The sequence below is a fragment of the Oncorhynchus keta genome, chromosome 1, assembly GCF_023373465.1.
Source record: "Oncorhynchus keta strain PuntledgeMale-10-30-2019 chromosome 1, Oket_V2, whole genome shotgun sequence".
NCBI classification, from domain to species: domain Eukaryota; kingdom Metazoa; phylum Chordata; class Actinopteri; order Salmoniformes; family Salmonidae; genus Oncorhynchus; species Oncorhynchus keta.
In genome coordinates, this window is record NC_068421.1 from 23,610,689 (window position 1) to 23,624,130 (window position 13,442).

General features: G+C 42.5%; 1 long non-coding RNA gene across 1 annotated transcript; it reads right to left on the reverse strand.

Moving 5' to 3' along the window:
- Positions 1–4,042: 4,042 nt before the first annotated feature.
- Positions 4,043–9,182, reverse strand: LOC118394909 (uncharacterized). Its single transcript, XR_004827835.2, has 3 exons — positions 8,403–9,182; positions 8,218–8,257; positions 4,043–7,388 (listed from the first exon to the last, which is right to left on the reverse strand). It is a non-coding gene; the product is annotated as an uncharacterized LOC118394909 (long non-coding RNA).
- Positions 9,183–13,442: the final 4,260 nt, after the last annotated feature.

The following is a 13,442-nucleotide window of genomic DNA, read 5'->3' on the forward strand; positions in this document are numbered from 1 at the left end:
TGATCCGGATGAGAACAACCTGAATTTCTGATCCGTTCTGCCCGGCTTGGAAAAAGGTAAGATACCTTATTTAAACATCTCTGTGAGGGACTGTCTGTTTTCCAGCCGAGCCTTAATGGTAAGATCTCGTCCTCCTCATCAACAAAATGTTGGGGTTCAATTTGGCAGAACAATTTTTCTATAATAATGAATCTCGCCGGTTAACATTGATCAATGGCAGCACAGGTGTGTATCTAATAGGGATTGGTTTTCCTACAATCAGTTGAAAATAATGTTGGGTCAGTCTATAAATAGGTATACATTTCACTACACTTGCAGGTGAATACTGTTGGATCAGTGACAAAATACTGTTGGATAAGTATATAATTTAGGATGGGTCAGTATATAAATAGGGATTGGATTCCCTACAATCAAATACATAATTACAGTGGGGCAAAAAAGTATTTATTCAGCCACCAATTGTGCAAGTTCTCCCACTTATAAAGATGAGAGAGGCCTGTACTTTTCATCATAGGTACACTTCAACTATGACAGACAAAATGAGAAGAGTTGAGTTTTTACCAAAAAGTTATATTTTGGTTTCATCTGACCATATGACATTTTCCCAATCTTCTTCTGGATCATCCAAATGCTCTCTAGCAAACTTCAGATGGGCCTGGACATGTACTGGCTTAAGCAGGAGGACACGTCTGGCACTGCAGGATTTGAGTCCCTGGCGGCATAGTGTGTTACTGATGGTAGGCTTTGTTACTTTGGTCCCAGCTCTCTGCAGGTCATTCACTAGGTCCCTCCGTGTGGTTCTAGGATTTTTGCTCACCGTTCTTGTGATCATTTTGACCCCACGGGGTAAGATCTTGCGTGGAGACCCAGATCGAAGGAAATGATCAGTGGTCTTGTATGTCTTCCATTTCATAATAATTGCTCCCACAGTTGATTTCTTCAAACCAAGCTGCTTACCTATTGCAGATTCAGTCTTCCCAGCCTGGTGCAGGTCTACAATTTTGTTTCTGGTGTCCTTTGACAGCTCTTTGGTCTTGGCCATAGTGGAGTTTGGAGTGACTGTTTGAGGTTGTGGACAGGTGTCTTTTATACTGATAACAAGTTCAAACAAGTGCCATTAATATAGGTAACGAGTGGAGGACAGAGGAGCTCTTAAACAAGAAGTTACAGGTCTGTGAGAGCCAGAAATCTTGCTTGTTTGTAGGTGACCAAATACTTATTTTCCACCAGAATTTGCAAATAAATTCATTAAAAATCCTACAATGTGATTTTCTGAAATTCTTTCCCTCATTTTGTCTGTCATAGTTGAAGTGTACCTATGATGAACATTACAGGCCTCTCTCATCTTTTTAAGTGGGAGAACTTGCACAATTGGTGGCTGACTGAATACTTTTTTTGCCCCACTGTAAATACAACCACTATATATATTACTGATTTCCACATGAGAGGAAGTGAACTAAAGGATTGAGCATGTTTAATGAGGTTGGTAAATGTAAATCAAATCAAATGTTATTTGTCACATACACATGGTTAGCAGATGTTAATGCGAGTGTAGCGAAATGCTTGTGCTTCTAGTACCGACCAAGCAGTATTCTAACCTAACAATTTCACAACTACCTTATACACACAAGTGTAACGGAATGAATACGAATATGTACATAAAAATATATGAATGAGCGATGGCCGAACGGCAGAGCCAAGATGCAGTAGATGGTATAGAGTACATTATATACATATGAGATGAGTAATGTAGGGTATGTAAGCATTATATAAAGCGGCATTGTTTAAAGTGGCTAGTGATACATTTATTACATCAATGTTGGTGATGGCTGTTTAACAATCTGATGGCCTTGAGATAAAAGCTGTTTTTCAGTCTCTCGGTCCCCTCTTTGATGAACCTGTACTGATCTCGCCTTCCGGATGATAGCGGGGTGAACAGGCAGTGGCTTGGGTGGTTGTTGTCCTTGATGATCTTTTTGGCCTTCCTGTGACATTGGGTGGTGTAAGTGTCCTGGAGGGCAGGTAGTTTGCCCCCGGTGATGCGTTGTGCAGACCTCACTACCCTCAGGAGAGCCTTATGGTTGTGGGCGGAGCAGTTGCCGTACCGGGTGGTGATACAGCCCGACAGGATGCTCTCGATTGTGCATCTGTAAAGGTTTGTGAGTGGTTTTGGTGACAAGCCCAATTTCTTCAGGCTCCTGAGGTTGAAGAGGCGCTGCTGCGCCTTCTTCACCATGCGGTCTGTGTGGGTAGACCATTTCAGTTTGTCCGTGATGTGTACGCCGAGGTACTTAAAACTTTCCACCTTCTCCACTACTGTCCCGTCGATGTGGATAGGGGGGGTGCTCCCTCTACTGTTTCCTGGAGTCCACGATCATCCCCTTTGTTTTGTTGACGTTGAGTGCGAGGTTATTTTCCTGACACCACACTCCGAGGGCCCTTACCTTGTCCCAGGGGTAGGCCATCTCGTCGTTGTTGGTAATCAAGCCTACCACTATAGTGTCGTCTGCAAACTTGATGATTGAGTTGAAGGCGTGCATGGTCACGCAGTCATGGGTGAACAGGGAGTACAGGAGAGGGCTGAGAACGCACCCTTGTGGGGCCCCAGTGTTGAGGATCAGCGGGGTGGAGATGTTGTTTCCTACCCTCACTACCTGGGGGGCGGCCCGTCAAGAAGTCCAGGACCTAGTTGCACAGGGCGGGGTCGAGACCCAGGGTCTCGAGCTTAATGACGAGTTTGGAGGGTACTATGGTGTTAAATGCTGAGCTGTAGTGGATGAACAGCCTTCTTACATAGGTATACCTCTTGTCCAGATGGGTTAGAGCAGTGTGCAGTGTGATTGTGGCGTCTGTGGACCTATTGGGGCGGTAAGAAAATTGGAGTGGGTCTAGTGTGTCAGGTAGGGTGGAGGTGATATGGTCCTTGACTAGTCTCTCATAGCACTTCATGATGAGGGAAGTGAGTGCTATGGGGCGATAGTCATTTAGCTCAGTTACATTTGCTTTCTTGGGAACAGGAAACAATGGTGGCCCTCTTAAAGCATGTGGGAACAGCAGATGGGGATAAGGATTGATTGAATATGTTCGTAAACACACCAGCCAGCTGGTCTTTGCATGCTCTGAGGACGTGGCTGGGGATGCCGTCTGGGCCGGTAGCCTTGCGAGGGTTAACATGTTTACATTTTTTACTCAAGTTGGCTGCAGTGAAGCAAGACATGGTGGTCCGCGACGAGGCTGGTTTTCCTTTTGTTGTCTGTGATTGACTGTAGACCCTGTCACATACCTCTAGTGTCTGAGCCGTTGAATTGCGACTCTACATTGTCTCTATATTGACGCTTAGCTTGTTTGATTGCCTTGCGGAGGGAATAGCTACACTGTGGAATAGTTACACTGTTTGTATTCAGTCATGTTTCCGGTCACCTTGCCCTGATTAAAGGCAGTGGTTCGCTTTCAGTTTTGCGCGAATGCTGCCATCAATCCACGGTTTCTGGTTGGGGAATGTTTTAATAGACGCTGTAGGTACAACATCACTGATGCACTTGCTAATAAATTTTCTCACTGTATCAGCGTATTCATCAACGTTATTGTCCGACGCTATGCGGAACATATCCCAGTCCACGTGATCGAAGCAATCTTGAAGAGTGGAATCCGATTGGTCGGACCAGAGTTGAACAGACCTGAGCACAGGCGTTTCCTGTTTTAGTTTCTGTCTATAGGCTGGGAGCAACAAAATGGAGTCGTGGTCAGATTTTCCAAAAGGAGGGCGTGGGAGGGCTTTATATGCATCACGGAAGTTAGAATAACAATTATCCAGGGTTTTGCCAGCCCGGGTCATGCATTCGATATGCTGATAAAATTTATGGAGCCTTGTTTTCAGATTAGTCAGAAATTTGACTAATTGTTTGTTTTGGATTAGGACGGGTTGAGTATAGAGAGGATGTGATCGAGAAGTGGTCAGGTACAATTGTGTCTGTTGAGAGACGTAGTTGGATAAAGAGAGATTAAGTGATAAATGTGTGTATAATGGGTTACTAGAGATTTTTATTTCATTTCAATTTTTCACCTTTATTTAACCAGGTAGGCTAGTTGAGAACAAGTTCTCATTTGCAACTGCGACCTGGCCAAGATAAAGCGTAGCAATTCGACACATACAACAACACAGAATTACACATGGAATAAAACAAAACATACAGTCAATAATACAGTAGAACAAAAGAAAACAAAACGTCTATATACAGTGAGTGGAAATGAGGTAAGTTAAGGAAATAAATAGGCCATGGTGGCGAAGTAATTACAATATAGCAATTAAAGACTGGAATGGTAGATCGGCAGAAGATGAATGTGCAGGTAGAGATACTGGGGTGCAAAGGAGCAAAATAAATAAATACATACATACCAGTATGGGGATGAGGTAGGTAGATAGATGGGCTGTTTACAGATAGGCTAAGTACAGGTGCAGTGATCTGTAAAATGCTCTGACAGTTGGCGCTTAAAGCTAGTGAGGGAGATGTGAGTCTCCAGCTTCAGAGATTTTTGCAATTCGTTCCAGTCATGGGCAGCAGAGAACTGGAAGGAAAGACGACCAAAGGAGGAATTGGCTTTGGGAGTGACCAGTGAGATATACCTGCTGGAGTGCATGCTGCTATGGGTTTTGTAGAAAAAAATAAAGTAAAAAAGTTCTACCCGATGACATAAAAAACAGAGATTCATGGTGATATGGAAAGCCAGAAAATACGGCAAAAAACAAACAAAACAAAACAAAAACAGTGGGGTGCCTTGCTTCCTTTTACGTCTCTGAGCGAACTCTGTACATTGCAAAACAACTTGTTGCAGATAATAATAATAATAATAATATATGCCATTTAGCTGACGCTTTTATCCAAAGCGACTTACAGTCATGTGTGCATACATTCTACGTATGGGTGGTCCCGGGAATCGAACCCACTACCCTGGCGTTACAAGCGCCATGCTCTACCAACTGAGCCACAGAAGGACCAGGTGGTCTTCTGGTACTAAAATTGCTGTAATGGCATCAACTCAACTCCAATACTGATATGTAGGCTTAGCCCTAATCAAAGAGTGCTCATCCACTCTCTTTTTCTTTGCCCCAAAAGAAAAGCTTATGTTTGTCCTCCTCTTGGACAAAGTGCTAAATCCATCTTTCTGATGACAAATGTCAGTCATTTGTTAAATGCTTAGGCCATTTTAGAGTTATTTTACCAATCACACACGGAAACGTACACTGTTTTGGAAATACAGTAGACTATACACATGACAGAGCATTACAGTTTGACAATTGCTAGCGCATGATTTCTGAAACTATGGCTCCTTTTCTCTAGACTACACAAAATGCCAAAACACACACGCAAAACAACACACATCTCTTGCAAAACCAAACACTTAATTCAAAACTATTTTAACTCCTCAAATTGTGTTTTAACATCAAACTCTACACACAAACCATAAAATGATTAGCTCTTACACACACCAACTACACACAGACATGAGAAATGTAAAACACTACTATTTTGTCTTTTGCATTTTCAGTGGAGTCCACGGCAGTTTGTCATAGCACTCACACATACATGTATGTGCACAAATATATACAGTATATATGCATATTTAGTATATATTTACACAATAAACAGAAATACAAGGGGGGGATATTAAATGCATTTCTTTCTCATAACATTGTATTTTCATCCAGATTTCAGGATGAACAGTAACAGACAAAACAAATACAGTAGAATATAAACAAGTAGGCTTGTTACTAAACTCTTCAGGACCCTGTCTTTCAAAGAGAATTGGTAAAAAGCCAAAGGGTTTAAACACTGTTTCCCATGCTTGTTCAATGAACCATAAACAATTAATGAACATGCACCTGTGGAACGGTCATTAAGACACAAACAGCTTACAGACGGTAGGCAATTAAGGTCACAGTTATGAAAACTTAGGACACTAAAGAGGCCTTTCTACTGACTCTGAAAAACACCAAAAGGAAGATGCCCAGGGTCCCTGCTCATCTGCGTGAACGTGCATTAGGCATGCTGCAAGGAGGCATGAGGACAGCAGATGTGGCCAGGGCAATAACTTGTAATGTCAGTACTGTGAGACGCCTAAGACAGCGCTACAGTGAGACATGACAGACAGCTGATCGTCCTCGCAGTGGCAGACCACTTGTAACAACACCTGCACAGGATTGGTACACTTCCGAACATCACACCTGCGGGACAGGTACAGAATGGCAACAACAACTGCCCGAGTTACACTAGGAACGCACAATCTCTCCATCAGTGCTCAGACTGTTCGCAATAGGCTGAGAGAGGCTGGACCGAGGGCTTGTAGGCCTGTTGTAGTAAGGCAGGTCCTCACCAGACATCACCGGCAACAACTTCGCCTGTGGGCACAAACCCACCGTTGCTGGACCAGACAGGACTGGCAAAAAGTACTCTTCACTGATGAGTCGTGGATTTGTCTCAACAGGGGTGATGGTCGGATTCGCGTTTATCGTCGAAGGAATGAGCGTTACACCGAGGCCTGTACTCTGGAGCGGGATCGATTTGGAGGTGGAGGGTCCGTCATGGTCTGGGACGGTGTGTTACAGGATCATCGGAATTACATTGTTTTCATTGCAGGCAATCTCAACACTGTGCGTTACAGGGAAGAAATCCTCCTCCCTCATGTGGTACCCTTCCTGCAGGCTCATCCTGACATGGCTCTCCAGCATGACAATGCCACCAGCCATACTGCTCGTTCTGTGCGTAATTTCCTGCAAGACAGGAATGTCAGTGTTCTGCCATGGTCAGCGAAGAGCCTGGATCTCAATCCCATTGAGCAGGTCTGGGACCAGTTGGATCGGAGGATGAGGACTAGGGCCATTCTCCCCAGAAATGTCCGGGAACTTGCAGGTGCCTTGGTGGAAGAGTGGGGTAACATATCACAGCACTGGCAAATATGGTGCATGAGGAGGAGATGCACTGCAGTACTTAATGCAGCTGGTGGCCACACCAGATACTAACTGTTACTTTTGATTTTGAACCCCCCTTTGTTCAGGGACACATTATTCAATTTCTGTTAGTCACATGTCTGTGGAACTTGTTCAGTTTATGTCTCAGTTGTTGAATCTTATGTTCATACAAACATTTACACATGTTAAGTTTGTTGAAATTAAACGCAGTTGACAGTGAGAGGACGTTTCTTTTTTTGCTGAGTTTATAAAGAAAAAAACAGTTTGGGTGCATCCTGTCTCCTATTTGAGTCTGGCCACAGCACCTCCTCAACATCACAAGAGCTGTTCTCTCTGGCTAAACAGTGGGGAAAGTAGCATCTGAAGTGGTGTATCCAGCCCTGGCATGCTCCCTCATGTCACCACAGGCCTCCTCCATCACCTGGAGAAGGGATATGCCATTATATACCTTCCAACACCATGCCGAAAATAACTCTTCAATTGGGTTTATAAATGAAGAATATGGTGGCAGGTTGAGCATCAAAACTTGCGGATGGTCAATGAACCAATTGCAGACTAGAGCAGCACGGTGGAAACTTACGTTGCCCAGATGGCAACAAACCTGGACTGCTCTGGCCCATTCCTCTGGTCATTGAGAATGAGGATATTATGCAGGGTGTCAAGGAAGGTGATAATGTGGGAAGTATTTTAAGGACCAAGAGTGGCATGATGATGAAGGACACCGTTCTGACTAATGGCTGCACCCATTCTGATGTTGCCACCACACTGTCCAGGGACATTGACGATGGCGCGGTGTTCTATGAGGTTTCTTCCCCTGCATCTTGTTTTGGCTATGTTAAAGCCGACCTCATCAACGTAGACGAAATCATGATGCTCTGCAACAGCATCTAGTTCCATAACTCTGAAACTGTCACATTCTGACCTTTATTTCCTTTGTTTTGTATTCATTATTTAGTATGGTCAGGGCGTGAGTTGGGGTGGGCAGTCTATGTTTGATTTTCTATGATTTGGGGATTTCTATGTTTCGGCCTAGTATGGTTCTCAATCAGAGGCAGGTATCATTAGTTGTCTCTGATTGAGAATCATACTTAGGTAGCCTGGGTTGCACTGTTTGTTTGTGGGTGATTGTCTATGTTGATTGCTTCTTTAAGCACAGTTCGCATTAGCGTCACGGTTGTTATTTCATCTATTGTTTTTGTATAGTGTTTCAGTGTTCAGTGTTTTCTTTATTAAAATTAATGATCACCTACCACGCCGCATTTTGGTCCTCCGATCCTTCTCGTCTCTCCTCTTCAGATGAAGAGGAGGATCACCGTGACAGAAACAGACAAGACATTATTGCATGACAGTATGAATAGACAGAGCAGTCAATATGTAGCACAATACACTGGAATATAGTACCAATGACATGATAGTATAGCCTACTTGTACGTACTCATAGCGCAGTTGTTTCACACTGTCAGAATTTTGTTCAAATGGTACTCTGTAGAGCTGCTTCATACAAATCTGATGGCGTTTCAGGAGACGGCCAAGTGCGGATAAACTCACACTATTTATGTTACTGAATGTTGTGTTGTCAGTGATGATGTGGGGTTGCAGTTGTCATTAACGTATGCGGTTGTTTAAAATGACCATTCACTGTGTTGGTCCTGCTCTGCAGTGAACAGCCAGTTTCATTTCATTCTAACCCATACAAGAATAATAACGTTACATTTGCAGTTCCAGAATTGAGGATGTACAACCAAGCAACGTTAGCCTACGCAAGGAAACAGGCTACAATTGGAATAATTTTAGCATGGGTCACCACCACTCAAAACACCCTGTAACTCCTCTGAACACAAATCGCGTATACCCAAATACCTCTCTACAGCTGCCACCACAACGTCTAATATATTTTCTGTGATTTCGGTTCCATTTCTGCGTGGATTACTCTGATATGCTGCTACGCAGTTCAAGTACTGGGGTTTGTTTGTCAACGAGCCAAATATGGTAGTCGTCACAGCCACAAAGTCATACAAAGGATTACTCTTTCCGGTTGCTTACATCGTTCGCTACATTATTTGATTCTAGCTCAGACAATAATAATTCCCACAGCCACAAAATCATATAAAGGATTACTGCGTGACATTTTTCCGGTTGCGTACATAGTTCCCTCACAGCTCTTGATAGTATCACTGATGTTTAATAAATGTACGTATCAGTCTCACTGCCTTCGTCAGAGCATTTGTGAATTTCTTGATTTAAAAAAAGAAAAATTGCACCGTTATGTAGACCTAGCCCCACCCACATCCGTTCCACACATCGAAGGGTGTTGGAGCGAATGTGGAGCCCATCGATGTTCCATTCGTTTGGAAGTATTCATCATCACACCTAAAATAGTTATACGTCAAAACATATTCAGCCAGCTCTAGAATGAAGTATGTTGGTGGATATTCATTAGTATCTCTGTCTCCCAAATAGTGTACTAGTGCTGCCAGCCCCCCACATGGGGAATGCTGGTATATAGACTCTCGACATCGAATGTGACCAAAATACAGTCTTCTTTTGTGCATTGTGGGAACCAAGACATTTAGACAAACTCAGCTGCAGCTGCTAGATTCAGCCTCCTCTTTTTCTGCTGAGTACCAGGGAAACTTTTGGTGTTATATTTGCAAGTTATGACATTTTTTTGTAGTAACAAAGGTTGTTTAAATTTTTTTTAAATTAATTCATGAGTGTTCATGTTTTATGTGATCAACTTTCTGTTAAGTGCTTAGAACAGCACATATATTAAAATAAATTAATTCATAAAATGTGAAGGATAGAACAGGTACAAAATTGCAATAGTCTGGAGAATGATGTCAAAAGCATGTATGGTAAATTTAAATACTTTTTTCCTAAACCACATATACTGTATAGTTGATCAACTTGACAACAATACAATCTATTCACAAACGTGATATTTATACAAGATCGAACTTGTCTGTTTTGATAAAAAGTTATTGTGTGAAAGGACCAGTACTCAGTTGGCATAATTGGTGTCAGAGGAATGCCCCAAAAATTGTCAAAGACTGTCACGCCCTGGCCATAGAGAGGCTTTTTTGTCATAATGCTTTGTAGTCCATGGCAAGTGATGACTCAGGAAATGTGATAACACATTTTCTCTCTAACAAAACAAAATATATATAAAAAAAAACAGTTTGGGGGGGATCAACTACAATGACAGAAAGAGTGAAAATAAGGCTACATATTAAAATGGTTGCAGTTACCCTTTAATGACATCATTGTAAATAAGAATTTGTTCTTAACTGACTTTCCTAGTTAAATAAAGGTTGAATCAAACATTTCAACCTGAACTGGAAAGGAAATAACAACACTTGTTCTTAGTATCTACCACTAGGTGGTATACGTCTGCCACATTTCATCACTGGAGAATGTTTTACAATTAAGGAATGTTTATAAGAGATAGTCTTAGTTTTTGCAGAAGAAGAATCAGCAGACTGAAATGTCACAATACCAACTACACAACACATCAGCAGACACAACACATAACATGAAGCATCATACTTGATCAATTTGTATTATAGCATTACATATTCATTTCTATTCCCAAGTACCATCATCATTTTCCTTGGCCAGAGAAAATTATTTGCCAGGGTTTCCGTTGACGACCCTGCAGTGTTGTAATTAGGGTTCTGAGGCAGATTGATTTAGAATTTAAGTGGGTTTAGCTAAGCTTATCTTGGAGGTGGATATTTCAAATTACTTTTGAATAAGACAAAGGAGGAAAAGGAGATGATTGTGGACTACAGGAAAAAGAGGACCAAGCACGCCCCCATTCTCATCGACGAAGCTGCAGTGGAGCAGGTTGAGAGCTTCAAGTTCCTTGGTGTCCACATCACCAACAAACTAGCATGGTCCAAGCACACCAAGACAGTCGTGAAGAGGGCGTGACAAAACCTATTCCCCCTCAGGAGACTGAAAAGATTTGGCATGGGTCCTCAGATCCTCAAAAGTTTCTACAGCTGCACCATCGAGAGCATCCTGACTGGTTGCATCACTGCCTGGTATGGAAACTGCTCGGACTCTGACCGCAAGGCACTACAGAGGGTAGTGCGAACAGCCCAGTACATCACTGGGGCCAAGCTCCCTACCATCCAGGACCTCTATACCAGGTGGTGTCAGAGTAAGGCCCTAAGAATTGTCAAAGACTCCAGCCACCCTAGTCATTGACTGTTCTCTCTGCTACCGCACCACAAGCGATACCGGAGCGCCAAGTCTAAGTCGAAGAGGCTTCCAAAAATCGTCTTCCCCCAAGCCATAAGACTCCTGAACACCTAATCAAATGGCTACCCAGACTATTTGCATTGCCCCACCTCCACCTCCCTCCCCCTCTTTCCTCTTTTACACCGCTGTTACTCTCTGTTGTTATCATCTATGCATAGTCACTTTAATAACTCTACCCACATGTACATATTACCTCAACTAACCAGTGCCCCAGCACATTGACTCTGTACCGGTAACCCCCTGTATATAGTCTCACTATTGTTATTTTACTGCTGCTCTTTAAGTACTTGTTACTTTTATTTCTTATTCTTATCCTTAATTTTTAGTTTTTCATTTTTTAAACTGCATTGTTGGTTAGGGGCTCATAAGTAAGCATTTCACTGTAAGGTCTACTACACCTGTTGTATTCAGCGAATAGGCTGTTAGGAAGGATGAAAAAAATGGTAGTGTTCTGGTAATAACCACATTGACAAACAGGACAGTTTTCATCTGTGAGGAAAGATTATATGATCTTCATAAAATATGTATTATCTATTTATTACTTCCATTGAACCTGTGATACTGTATGTGTGAAATGCAGGGGGAACACATCTTGTTAAACCATTAATCAATGTGGACAGGATACAAAGTTATACAAATATGTTTCCCCTAGAAAATGTATTTTAATTATGTGATCTCTGCTATGGATTAAAGCAGATTAACAGGCATTTGAAATTAAGCTCTCTGTAAAAGGCCCTCCTCCAAAGGTCCCTTTTGTGTTTTTTTCGGGGGCCAAGACAACTTTGTGTCACGAATGAAAATCGAGATTAATCTCTGAAAGGCACAGCTGCTCTAAGAAGCTTTTGTTGCTTCATAACATTTCCAGGATCAAGTATTGCCAATGAGAGGGAGATATGAATATCCACCTTCTACAGAAGCCACCATTTCCCTGCTAATTTAATCTTATCTATATGATAAGGTCTAAGTCAATACTATGGCAATGTGCAATAGCAATAACTTTGTAAACCACAGTGAGGGGTTGCACACAGTACATATGACCTAATTACTATTACCGTAGTCAGGAATACTTATAGGCTGTAGTATGAACATTTGTTTGATTTAAAATGGAAAATAATCTTCTGAGATGCAATACAATGAGGTTAAATTTGGATGGTTTGGGATATGCGTTTCTTCCAAGAGAGGTGTTTGGTTTGATTTAGGGTGCAGCAGTAAAACCTGATCAAGGATGGGAGAAGAGTTAGACATGAAAAAGTGCAGGAAAACCCCTCAAATAAGATGCAAAATGTGTGTCGACAACTTAAAGCATGCCACACCAAGCAGAGAAACCACAGCAGCTCGGGCCAGACGATGGCTAGCTGGTTTGTTCGGGACCACCAACAACATGGAAAAGCACTCAGAGCTGTGGTTTAAATGGTGGTCATACGGGGTGGAGCAGCAAGTTTTCAAACTGCAATGACTGTGCTAGACTCAGGCTCTCTCCCTCCACACAGCCAAAGCAAACAGTTGAACTCTGATGGGGGAGACTTTAGTTGTGTGGGTGATGGATGAGTTATAGGATGATCCACTACTTTCTGATACTTTGAAACCTGGGGCATGGGGCTGTTTGTATCAAGCGTCTCAGACTAGGAGTGCTGTTCTAGGATTAGGTCGCCCCTGTCCATTCAATCTTGTTCATTGTGGTCTAAAAGGCTAAACTGCTCCTAAATCAGCATTCTTACTCTGAGACACATAATACTTTCAGCCCCAGGAATCTGGTCTACCCAAGTAAAGAACTGTCCAGAATGACGTTCTTCCCTTTTCAAGGGATGATTCACAGCCAAGCACCCAAAGACACATAGAGATGAGACTGCAAGATGTAGATTACTGGCACTTCAAATGGACTTCTCCCACGCAGTTACAACCAAACAGAGACCGGAAGTCCTGTCTGTTTTTTACTGTGCCCTGGAACTACCCTTGGCAAAGAATAAGAAAACATTTGCTCACCATTTTATTATTGGATTTCAACATTTATAGTCTGTCAGCAATACAAAGTTCAATGTCCATGTAACAGTATAATTTTTAAACCGTCCCCTCGCCCATACCCGGGCGCGAACCAGGGACCTTCTGCACACATCAACAACAGTCACCCACGAAGCATCGTTACCCATCGCTCCACAAAAGCCGCGGCCCTTGCAGAGCAAGGGGAACTACTACTTCAAGGTCTCAGAGC